Below are 13,794 nucleotides of genomic sequence, written 5' to 3' on the forward strand. Positions count from 1 at the left end.
ACTGTGGATAGTGAAAAGGAGAGTAAACTTTTAGTTTTTTAGCCGTTGAATGTGCATTAAGATTCGTGGTAGAGGAGATTTTTTTCTTCCGTGTGCACATGAGGTGGGAATCGAACTCCTTTCACTTATATAGACAAGTTACGTAGAAGTTTGTAGTTATAATGTAGTTACTCTATAATTATGTTTTAGTTACTCCCTCCGTTTCACAATGTAAGTCATTCTAGCATTTCCCACATTCATATTGATCTTAATGAATGTAAACATATATATCTATCTAGATTCATCAACATGAATATGAATGTGTGAAATGTTAGAATGACTTACATTGTGAAATGGAGGAAGTACATTTGAAGGATTTTGTGTGATTTTCTGTCGATAGTAATATATGTAGTACCTTGTTTTTTGGTTTGGCCGCTAGCATTGCTGGAAGGCCATAAAAGAGATACTGCAAGCTTACAACGGAGCTTATAACGCTAGTAATTTTTCACCAACTCTTTGTTAATACTGTTTAGATTTCATAAAGATGAGTAAAAGAAATTACCACCTTCCTCTCGATATATATAGTCTATGTTATGCTAATATGGTGCCGTGTAGTACGTTGTTGGAAATATAAACTGATGACGCTCTCTCTCGTGGCCCGATCTTCTAGTGAGGGGATACTCTCGCTTTGATCGAGTGCGACGTTTGCGACGTGGCTACCAACCAGAACAAGTCCAGGACGCATGCAATCGCTACACCATAAACGATGTCGTACCAACCGTGACACGCGGTTGATGATCCCTGCAATGCAAACGAGAGAACACTGCAAGAACAAGATAAGATGCAATCTAAATATTGCGAATAGGTAATTAAGCACAAAGGAATAGTTGCGATTGAAGTGGTAGATCTAATTGATCCGGCAAATCAACACACCAACTATTGGGGGCTCTGAATCAATAGTCGTCGACTAATCGAGCGAGGACTAGACACAAAGTGAATGTCACTTGGCAAAATTTAACTAAACAAAACCCAATTATTTTTGAGGATGTACAAAGCTATTTATAGAGGAAAACAAAGCTAGGGTTAAGTGCTAATTCGTGGAGGTGGAGGGAGACACTTCCGAGATGGGCCTAGTCTATTATAAGGCCCAAGGCCCAAGTTCGGTTTCAGCAAAAGTACTGTCTTGTTTTGGCGATTCCTGTTGACTCGAGATGAATTTGGACATGAGACTAGATGCGTTTGAAAGGTAGCGAGATAAGCTTTCCATGAAGTCCAAGATCACCCAAATCGGAGTTGGCATGAAGGCGCTAGATCAGTTTGAAGTCAATGCTGTCTCCGGAGGCCGAACTGGACTTGGACTTGGAATTATCATTGGAACGTGTGAAGTTATGAGCATATCCGATGAAGTGATGTCCTCATCATCCTCCCCTTCTTGAATTGGAGTCGTCCACGACTCAATCCCATCTTCTTGATTGTGTGCACTCTCTCGTCCAGTGGCCATCCTTGGAGGTATCACATCGTGAAAAACATCCTCATATTCCTACAAAAGGTTAGTAACAGCGGGTGGCAAAGAATATAAAGTACTAGGAACAGTAGCCAATGTGAGTATAGGATCTTTGCAAAATAGAGCAACAAGAATCTGGCTCATCTAGTTCAAAGTACTAGTCAAAATTGCTGGTCTAGCCTAGACTTAATCCTATCTCAAGCAAGCAAATGATCAACACTTGGACTAGAAACAACTCGACTTTATCACATAGCAAGCAACTCTCTCCAAGATTTCAACAAAACAAATCTCCACACTTTCTTTTTCTGATTTTTTTTTCTCTTCTCTTGTTTTTCTGATTTTTTTTTTGGTGTGGCTTTTTTTTTAACACCTTGCTGCTTTTTTTTTCTTTTTTTTTCAGACGGCGGCTACCAAAGCAAATAGCCGGATAATTAAATTACAAAAGGACTCAAGCACTGGAAAGACAATTAACTAAAATGATGACCAACAGATGTTACACACGTGAAAACAAGGATGCGCTGGTCAAATCGCGGTCTCCGATCCTTTTCTTGTGGCGCAAAAAAAAATATATTACGAAGCTAACAGACTTTCCTTCTCTCTCCCTGATTACTTGGGCATGCAGATCAGATTAATGGCAGGCATGCAGTAGCTCACAGGAAGAATAAAGGGCATGCGCAGGAAATCTTGTTCTCGGTTACGTTTTCTTGTCCCCAAAAATCAGGAAGCTAATCGATCTGTTAAACTACAGCCAAAACTGATCACGGCGTGACGATGGCTTCTAGTGTCGTTGAGAATAAAACAGATCCAACATGAGGACAACTACGATAGACACTGCAATTCAACCGGGAGTCCGAGACGACGACTATCCAGATGCAAACTCAAACTAAGACAAATCTAAACTAAAACCAGCACTTTCGACACGAGGGACGAAAATTCAATAACGCAAACTGAATGATAATTGCAAGGCACAAATCTATGGTTTGGCGATGGAAAAGTGGTGTGGCTGTATAGTGGATGATGGGAAAAAAAATTACAAAACTAAATTCCTCACGAGGTAACTGAAGCTCTGATACCAACTGATTACGCTCTCTCTCGTGGCCCGATCTTCTGGTGAGGAGATAACTCTCGCTTTGATCGAGTGCGACGTTTGTGACGTGGCTACCAACCAGAACAAGTCTAGGACGCCATGCAATCACTACACCACAAACGATGTCGTACCAACCGTGACGCGCGGTCGATGATCCCTGCAATACAAACGAGAGAACACTGCAAGAACAAGATAAGATGTAATCTAAATATTGCGAATAGGTAATTAAGCATAAAGGAATAGTTGCGATTGAAGTGGTAGATCTAATTGATCCGGCAAATCAACACACCAACTATTGCGGGTTCTGAATCAATAGTCGCCAACTAATCGAGCGAGGACTAGAGACAAGGTGAATGGCACTTGGCAAAATTCAACTAAACAAAACCCAATTGTTTTTGAGAATGTACAAAGCTATTTATAGAGGAAAACAAAGCTAGAGTTAAGTACTAATTCGTGGAGGTGAAGGGAGACACTTCCGAGATGGGTCTAGTCTATTACAAGGCCCAAGGCCCAAGTTCGGTTTCAGCAACAACACTGTCTTGTTTTGGCGATTCCTGTTGACTCGAGATGAATTTGGACATGAGACCGGATACGTTTGAAAGGTAGTGAGATAAGATTTCCACAAAGTCCAAGATCACCCAAATCGGAGTTGGCATGAAGGTGCTAGGTCCGTTTGATGTCAGTGCTGTCTCCGGAGGCCGAACTAGACATGAACTTGGAATTATCATTGGAACGTGTGAAGTTATGAGCGTATCCGACGAAGTGATGTCCACATCACATATATATTTAATTTATTCAATTAATAAATCATAACAATAAATATATAAACTAGCATAACCATATCTCGCGATCTAGGTACGTAGATGAGACAACAACACATGAATAGATCGAATATTAAAAAAAGGGACGAAACGTACCGACGGTTCTATTCTGGTTCCACTGTGGAAGATGATCGGCTTGCTGATGAGCAACACATAACGCAAGAACAACTCATGGTATAATTCTTGCATCCATAGTAATTCTCCAAGACAAGTGGAAGTACATTGCTTGTAACTAATATACATAATGTTAGTTCTCTCTTTATTTGTTGAGGTAATTGATGATCGAAATCAATACTTAACGACCATCAACAACTCCCCCAAGCTAAACGTTAGCTAAACCTCGAGTAAAGATAAAGCCTGGGTTATTATGGGGGACATAGTACCCGGGTACCTAAGAAGAGGCTTTTGGGCCGTGAGGGATGGGTCGAGTGTTGGCGGCTGTTAAATGCCGATTCTATACCGACAACATATGCATAAAGTTTAGATAATAAAACATCCAACATAGTGATAGGTGCTTAATCTCACATATTCCACAAGTGTTGGTGTATAGTTGTATGCAGATGATAAACCCTGAAGTTGGGAGGCAAATCAGACTAAAGTGAAGAAAATCATGTATCCACACAAAGAGGGGTTGTGAACTTCATTGGAACATCAGTAAATCAACCCAAAACTCCGAGAAATAGATGGAGGAAGATCCAGGGAGTCCACCGACCGAAGGCCAGGCCAGATGGGCCGAACCACCACTTCCACCGTTGGATGTGGGGATTGGCGTAGACGTCCCAGATGCATCCCTGATGACGGTTGGAGGGCACTTCGGACATTTCCCTTCACCAACCGTCATACCTACCTCTGTATAAAGACTTCACTTCCTCACTTCATACACACACTTCCAAGCTTGAGCTGAATTATAAGAGGCTCTATTGAACTATATTGTATACTAGAATAGGAAGAGAGTAGAGTAGAACTATATTGTATACTAGAATAGGAAGAGAGTAGAGTAGAAGGAGTCGGAAGAATTCCGGAGTTGTCGATAATCTTCTCCTATTTCTTTTATTTTGTTTATTACTCCGAATTCAATATAATATTCTTCTTGAGTAATTTAGATTTATCTTGTGAGAATTATCTCTTGGTTAGTTCCTAAATAGCATACGGGATTATTGTTGACTATAATCAACTAAAATATAGTGATTGCTTTGGTGAGTTATAAACACTAAAGTAGATATTAATTGCTTAGACGTGGTGTTTAGGTAGTAATTATCTAGTAATTGCTGCGTATCCCACAGTATGTTGAGGTGGGTGTAGAGGTGGTGACAGTCCTCAAGATCACTTAAGTCCTCCCTGTCCGGGTACGTAGTAGAGCAACATTTGGGAACAGCGGGTTGCCAGTGCGTGAAGTATTGCATTAGGATTAAAATTAAGCTTTCCCTAGTCACTGTTTCTCACTAGTGAATCCTCTATATCCTGGCCTATCATATGCTTGGTGTCCTTGGATGAACCGGAGGAAGCTCTGATCACACACGTTCCCTTGGATTCGATACCCTTGGAATACTCCGTAGGGGAGGTGCTGCATCGGTATATCCGTGCGCTTGCAGATTTTATCTGTAACCGTATCAAATACCAACAAGCATTTCTGGCGCCGATGCCGGGGAACGGTTTGGTGATCATTTCCGAACCCAGTTCATCCTCGTATCATTTTTCATTTTTTTTTATTCTACCTTCTCCCCTGCTATCTTAGAGAAGTATTCCTGTCAACTCTTCTCGACCATGAAGCAACCTCTGTTTGTGCTGTCTGCTCCTCGGGGCGAATTCTATGAGCCACCTCCTTCATCGGAGCCCATTTATACAACTGGCTATGAAATTCGTCCCGAACTAATTAGTATGTTTAGGGAAAATCCTTTTTCTGGCTTTGATCTAGAAAATCCCTACCATCATCTGCGAGACTTTGAACAAGTCTGCTCATGCCTTAAGATTCGTGGCATGAGACAAGAAACTGTGTGGTGGAAATTGTTTCCGTTCTCTCTTCAAGAGAGAGCAAAGCAATGGTACACCTCTACCGTTGGATGTGTAAACGGTAGCTGGGAAAAGCTGCGAGACAGATTTTGTCTTACCTTCTTCCCAGTTACTCGTATTACTGCCCTTCGAGTAGAAATTCTCAATTTCAAGCAGATCGAAAACGAATCAATCGGTGCAGCTTGGTCCAGATTCACTAATTTAGTGCAGTCCGGACCAACCCTGTCCTTACCCGAGTATGTGCTTCTCCAACATTTCCATACGGGTTTGGATAAGGAGTCTGCATTCTATCTGGACATAACCGCTAGAGGATCGTTCATACATAAAACACCGCCAGAAGGAAAAATGATTTTGGATCGCATCCTAGAAAACACTTCCTTCATGACGCAGTCCAATTAACCCCAACCGGAGGCATCCGTGTCCAAGATAGAGGAACCTCTAACGATCGAGCCACTTGCTGAGCCATCTATTTCTGCTAGCTCGATTGATGAGAAGATTCCTGAGCAGCCATCCGTCGAGAATGAAGAAATTCAGACTCTAGATTGTGCCGCAATAATGTTCAGGGAAGGTTTTGACAAAGACTACGGTAATACCCTGAACTACTTTAGCAAGAGGAAACCACCCATTCCTTTGTCACCTCCCGATCCTATGGAACTAGGGTTCCTGCGCGAAACCGTCTGGGAGCTGACATCCATAATGAGCGATGAATGGCTAAGGGAGGCAGAGCTTTCTTCCGAAGTAATTCGGATAAATACCGCTCCCCAAATCATTCCTTGCCATCTGGAAGGGAACGATGTCGGTATTATCTACAGTCCAACTGTCGAGGCCAATCTAGTCTCTGAGTCTTTTGCATTCGCTTATTTGAGTGATAAGGCAGTGACCCCGACAAACAAATTCTTCAAGCATCCGAACACTGGGCTAATCGGGCTGCCCATTGAGCAACTTCTCATCAACATACCCCGATTAGGTAGCCTCAAAATAACACTGGGAGAGAATGAATTCTCTATTCCATTCTCGCGGGCAAGGATCACCTTGACCGATCCTCTCCAAGAAATTGAGTCAGCGGAAGAGGTTACCGCAGTTCCTCCTCATGAGTCTCCCGAGGCCCTTCTAGAAGATGAGGTCCCCGACTTCATCAAGGAAGAAGCAGATCCCGGTGAGACTCTCGACCTGCCAATCATGGAACCACCACCTCGACCCCGCTCGAGCTTAAACCTTTACCTCCAGGCCTACGATATGACTTCCTACACAATGACAGAGAAGCCCCTGTCATAATCAGTGACAAGCTTTCTGAAGACGAGACTCAACATCTTCTCACCGTGTTAGAGAAGCATCGTTCTATTCTTGGCTACTCGCTTCAGGACCTTAGGGGGATTAATCCCGCGCTGTGCACCCATCGTATTCTTATTGATCCCGAGAGTACTCCCTCTAGGGAACCTCAACGATGGCTCAATAATGCAATGCGAGAGGTCGTAAAGAAAGAGGTCTTGAAACTCCTGCATGCCGGGATTATCTATCCCATACCATACAGTGAGTGGGTTAGCCCAGTCCAGGTTGTGCCAAAGAAGGGAGGAATGACGGTCGTGTATCGATGGAGGATGTGTATCGATTACAGGAAACTCAACAAGGCTACAAAAAAGGATCATTTCCCGCTACCCTTCATTGATGAAATGTTGGAACGGCTGGCAAATCATTCCTTCTTCTGTTTCCTTGATGGGTATTCTGGATATCATCAAATTCCCATCCATCCGGAGGACCAGAGTAAGACTACGTTCACATGTCCATATGGCACCTATGCGTATCGTAGAATGTCCTTTGGACTGTGCAACACTCCTGCATCTTTCCAAAGGTGTATGATGTCTATTTTCTCGGACATGATCGAGGATATCATGGAAGTCTTCATGGATGACTTCTCAGTCTATGGAAAGACTTTGGGTCATTGTCTGCAGAATCTAGACAAAGTCTTACAACGATGCCAAGAAAAGGACCTAGTGCTTAACAGGGAAAAGTGCCATTTCATGGTCCGTGAAGGGATAGTTCTTGGGCATCGAGTGTCCGAACGAGGAGTCGAAGTTGATCGTGCTAAAATTGATGTGATAGATCAGCTTCCTCCACCCATGAACATCAAAGGAATCCACAGCTTCTTTGGTCACGCTGGCTTTTATAGAAGGTTCATCAAGGACTTCTCTACAATTGCCAGACCCCTGACCAATTTGCTAGCCAAAGATGCGCCCATTGAGTTCGATGACGTGTGCCTAAAATCTTTTGAAATTCTCAAAAAGGCACTCGTTTCTGCTCCAATCATTCAACCTCCTGATTGGACTCTGCCCTTCGAGATTATGTGTGATGCAAGTGACTTCGCTGTTGGTGCGGTCTTGGGCCAAACCAAGGATAAAAAGCATCATGCAATCTGTTACGCTAGCAAAACTCTAACCGGAGCCTAGTTGAATTATGCAACTACTGAAAAAGAGCTGCTCGCGGTTGTTTTTGCTATCGACAAGTTTAAATCTTACTTAGTAGGAGCCAAGGTGATACTTTATACTGATCATGCTGCTTTGAAATACCTGCTCACTTAGAAAGATGCTAAGCCTCGTTTGTTAAGATGGATTTTGCTGCTCCAAGAATTTTACTTAGAAATTAAAGATAAAAAAGGAGTAGAAAATTATGTAGCAGATCATTTGTCCAGGCTGCAAATCACTAACAAGCAGGAACAACCGATCAATGATTTCTTAAGAGATGACATGCTGATGACTGTTCGCGACTCCAACCCGTGCTATGCCAACATAGTGAACTATATGGTATCCAAGTACATACCACCAGGGAAAAATCAACAAAAATTGAAGTATGAAAGTCTCCGTCACATATGGGATGAGCCATACTTGTATCGGGTCTGCTCCGATGGCCTACTACGAAGATGTGTGCCAACTGAAGAAGGACAAAAGATCATAGAATGATGCCATGCCTCACCTTATGGTGGCCATTACGGTGCATTCCGCACCCAAGCCATGATTTGGCAAAGTGGTTTCTTCTAGCCAACAATGTATGAAGACTCAAGAGAATTCGTCAGAAGATGCACCAGCTGCCAGAGGCAAGGAGGAATCACTGCTCGCGATGCAATGCACCTCACATACAATTTGCAAGTCGAAATATTCGATGTTTGGGGTATAGACTTCATGGGACCTTTCCCTAAGTCTCACAGCTGCGAGTACATTCTGGTGGCAGTTGACTATGTCTCCAAGTGAGTTGAGGCTATGCCATGCAGCGCCGCGGATGCGAGGCATGCTAGGAAGATGTTCACAGAAATCATTTTCCCTAGATTTGGTACCCCCAGAATGGTCATAAGTGACAGAGGTTCTCATTTCATTGACAAAACCTTCCGAGACCTCCTACGAGAAATGGGAGCCAAACACAATGTGGCCACTCCTTACCATCCACAGACCAGTGGTCAAGCAGAAACATCAAACAAACAAATCAAGAATATTCTGCAAAAGACGGTCAACAAAATGGGAACAGGATGGAAGGATAGATTGCCGGACGCACTGTGGGCATACCGGACAGCGTACAAGACACCCATTAGGATGTCCCCATATCAGATAGTCTACGGGAAGCCATGTCGACTACCCGTAGAACTTGAGCACAGAGCATACTGGTCCATCAGGGATTGGAATATGGATTTTGAGGGAGCAGGAGAGTAGAGAAAAATGCAGATCGCTGAGCTTGAGGAATGGAGAGAAAAAGTTTACCACAACGCAAAGATATACAAGGAAAGGACAAAGCCAGGAGACAAAGTGCTGATGTTCAACTCCAGGGTTAAGCTTTTCGGCCACGGAAAACTGCGCAGCAAATGGGAAGGACTGTTCGACGTCATCGACACCTCTTCGCACGGGGCAATCACACTCCGCGACGAATCAGGTAACATATTTAAGGTAAACGGTCAACGTCTGAAAATTTTCCTTGAGCCAAACGAATCATTAGATGAAGAAGTGGGTGTTATTGAATTAATTGACTATGAATCATGATGATCTCATCTATTGCATGCTTAAAACCCTTTATAGTTGTCATTATTGTGCTTAGAATAGGCTTTAGTGGGCCTAGGAAAAAAGTTGGCAGTCAGTTGGACCCACCAAGGTTCGGCCGAACCAGCGCGGCGCCCGATCGGCCCCAATTTTGAATGATGGTCTCCCCCGCTCGTCTTTAGTCCGTTCAGATGCGCGTTTGAAGGTAGAACGTTCAGATCACACCAGAACAATTCTTCTTCCTCCTTTCCTCCACCTTTGCACACTCTCATCTCCAATTCAACCCAATTCCTCGAATTTCCACTCATATCCACCAATGGCTGGCAAATCCCTAATCCCATTCATCGGCTCCTCCAATTCCACCTACAATCTTGATGGAGAGCCGACACCGGCGAATCAATTGATCCCGGTGGAACACTACACCATGGAAGGGGTGAACGATGTATGGGCTCAACCCCTTGCAGCTGTACCAGGCTCCCCTGCAATTCTGGAGCCGATCGACGAGCTCCTTGGTAGGGGTTCGGCCGAACCCCTCTTGGCCCCAATCGGCCCCCCGTTTGGCAGCGCGATCCCTCTCCCCTAGCCATCTTACAAGAACAAAAATCCGGGGGATTCGCCTGCACGACGGCCGACTACGGGAGAGCTTGGCTTGTTAAAGGCATGATGTCTTTTCCAAGATGACGGGAAGGCCGCACCGCCTCCCGCCGAGCGCTATGTGGGCACCCTCTTCACCAAGGTAGGGGATGAGGTGCTCCACAAGTATACCACGCCCACCGATACTCCATCCACCCCAAAAGGTGAGCTTTTCCGCATTCAGGGAGTGCGAACTCCACCCCAAAAGGTGAGCTTTTCCGCATTCAGGGAGTGCGAACTCCCGGTGGTGGGTATGGTAAGGGTCTACTCCGGCCTTTAATGGCATCGGAGAAGGAGGGGGCAGCGGAATCCCGTAGCCCTCCACCTATGAAGGTGAAGCGTCATTTGATGCCCCGTCCAATTGTGAGGGCTCCCGGCCAATTCCAAGAAGACAAGGTAAAATAGCCGGAGCCCTCGATCCACAAGCTCGCCGCTCAAGTGAAGAAACTCCGCAAGGAGAACATAGAGCTTAGCGATCGCAATGCGGAGCTAGGGGTAGAACTCGCAGAACTTAGGAATAATTTTCATACCCTTAGTCATGGTTTGTGCGCTAAGATCAAGCGTGCATTCATAGAGATGGGAAAGGAAAATAAGTATTATGCTAATTAGATGTTTCCTTTCCCATGAATAAAATAGTAGTAGGTGCTTGATTTTATTTTTCCAATCATGTAAGCACTTGCTATGAATAATGTGGCATATTGGTGTTAACCCCAATGTTTGCCAAAGTTTGTTTTGTTTCATGCTTAATAAAATTCAGGTTTTGAATAAGTGTGGGGGAGATATCCTAGCTTCTGACGTGCATATACTCTGAAAATTGCTGAATATCTAAACCCCTGGAAGGCACTGAACTCTGCAGAAAGTTGCAGAGGGATCAGGCGCCAGAGTGGTTTGGCCGAACCAGTGTTGGCCCCGACCCCTCTCAACTTTCACAGGTAAGCAGGTGAGCACGTCCTTTATCTGTATATCTCCACCATGGTATAGTACTAGAGCTGCAAATTGAGGAACAATTGGTTCAAGCATAAGTAAGAGATAAAATGTCCAACTAATGAAATTGTTCATATGATTAATCTTGTATATTCATTATTCTCAACTGAACTTGTGCTTGTGAACAACCATCCATGTTTGGGGAACCTTATGTATCTAGGTAATTCTTTTATGTGAGATGATTAAGATGAAAGGAATTCTTGCAACTCTTGTTATGACTCTTGGGAATTTGTTTTCAAAATAAAAATTGTTTTAAAGGCTCTATCCTCCAATTGACTTTACCTTATACCTACCAAGTCAATATCATTGATCAACCTTAACATGCATATGACTGCTTGACATTATATTGAGCTTTGTCAAATTTGTGTGACTTGTGTTAGATATTTTTCATACTCTCATGATCAAGGGGTCATTTTCATTTCCACTTTCAATTTCCACAATATAAAATTAAGCTAAACTTCTACACTAGAAGTTGGCTTTCCACAAAAATATCCATTCAAATAAACTCCTACAATGAACTATGTTTTCTTCTCCTGGAAAAGTTCTTAGCAAAAAGAAAATGAGAAAAGGAGGGAAAGGCGTGGCTATGAGAAAAAAAAAAGAAGAAAGAGACTCATGGAAATAAAGATTGCTCTCAAAACATTGAGCAAAGAAAATAGCCATGCCCCCTCCACAATCATGCCAAGAGAACCAATTTGGAGAAAAGGTGTAGGAAAAAGGAGGATCATTTCTTTATTCCATAATTCCACAAAATATTTTACTTTCTCATTTTCCACCATAAATAAAGACCCTTGATCTAGGAGTATGATTGATGATCTTCTTGAGTCCATATTTTTGGCTTTGCAATATATATATGATGCAGGTATGTCACCAGCTTATCCCTACCAAGCTCCACATATCAGCCTTAGAATAGGGGTAAATTCTGGCACACTTTGCCTTGGTGAGGATCCAAAAGAAAATATACATCTTTGAGAGAAAAGGGAGAAAGTCAAATATGAGGAACAGAGCTAGTTTGCGAAAATTCATAAAAATCCCATGAGTGTGACAGAGAAGCAAGAAGGACTGAAATAAGGATCGTTCCATTTATCAATTACTTAAGATGGTAAGATAGCCACCGACAAAGTTCACAGGTACAGGTATGGTTGTGAATGATTTATATGCTTGATTCATCTCTTGAAGAAATTCATTCTACACTAACCTTTACTCAGAGACGAGCAAAGGGCTAAGTGTGGGGGGTTTTTGTTGGCGGCTGTTAAATGCCGATTCTATACCGCCAACATCTGCATAAAGTTTAGATAATAAAACATCCAACATAGTGATAGGTGCTTAATCTCACATATTCCACAAGTGTTGGTGTATAGTTGTATGCAGATGATAAACCCTGAAGTTGGGAGGCAAATCAGACTAAAGTGAGGAAAATCATGTATCCATCCAAGGAGGGGTTGTGAACTTCATCGGAACATCAGTAAATCAACCCAAAACTCCGAGAAATAGATGGAGGAAGATCCAGGGAGTCCACCGACCGAAGGCCAGGCCAGATGGGCCCAGCCCAGGTTCGGCCGAACCCCCTGGTTCGGCCGAATCACCACTTCCACCGTTGGATGTGGGGTTTGGCGTAGACGTCCCAGATGCATCCCTGATGACGGTTGGAGGGCACTTCACACATTTCCCCTTCGCCAACTGTCATACCTACCTCTATATAAAGACTTCACTTCCTCACTTCATACACACACTTCCAAGCTTGAGCTGAAATATAAGAGGCTCTATTGTACTATATTGTATACTAGAATAGGAAGAGAGTAGAGTAGAAGGAGTCGGAAGAATTCCGGAGTTGTCGGTAATCCTCTCCTATTTCTTTTATTCTGTTTATTACTCTGAATTCAATATAATATTCTTCTTGAGTAATTTAGATTTATCTTGTAAGAATTATGTCTTGGTTAGTTCCTAAATAGCATACGGGATTATTGTTCACTATAATCAACTAAAATATAGTGATTGCTTTGGTGAGTTATAAACACTAAAGTAGATATTAATTGCTTAGATGTGGTGTTTAGGTAATTATTATCCAGTAATTGCTGCGTATCCCACAGTACGTTGAGGTGGGTGTAGAGGTGGTGACAGCCCTCAAGATCACTGAAGTCCTCCCTGTCCGGGTACGTAGTAGAGCGACATCTGGGAACAGCGGGTTGCTAGTGCCTGAAGTATAGCGTTAGGACTAAAATTAAGCTTTCCCTAGACATTGTTTCTCACTAGTGAATCCTCTCTATCTTGGCCTATCATATGCTTGGTGTTCTTGGATGAACCGGAGGAAGCTTTGATCACACACGTTCCCTTGGATTCGATACCCTTGGAATACTCTGTAGGGGAAGTGTTGCATCGGTATATCCATGCGCTTGCGGATTTTATCAGTAACCGTATCAAATACCAACATTGAGTGCCCTAGGCCCATGCCGTGCATTTATAGTATAAGGAAGACATACAAGATAAGGAAATCAATCCAATCCTTTGTAAATAGATGGCAGGCACCCAGATCATAAAGTGTTGTCTTACCATTCAGCCATCAGCGATCCTGGCTCTATATAAAGGGCGCCGATGGAAACCCTAAGGGGTTACTCTATCATTCATACAAGCCATCGGCCACTCCATTGCTGACCTGCGCATACCTACAAAGATCCAATCTACTCACAACTGGATTAGGGTATTACCTCACATTGAAGGCCTGAACCAGTATAAACCCCAAATAAAAATTACATTAAAAAG

The sequence above is a fragment of the Oryza sativa genome, chromosome 4 (assembly GCF_034140825.1).
Source record: "Oryza sativa Japonica Group chromosome 4, ASM3414082v1".
NCBI lineage: Eukaryota > Viridiplantae > Streptophyta > Magnoliopsida > Poales > Poaceae > Oryza > Oryza sativa.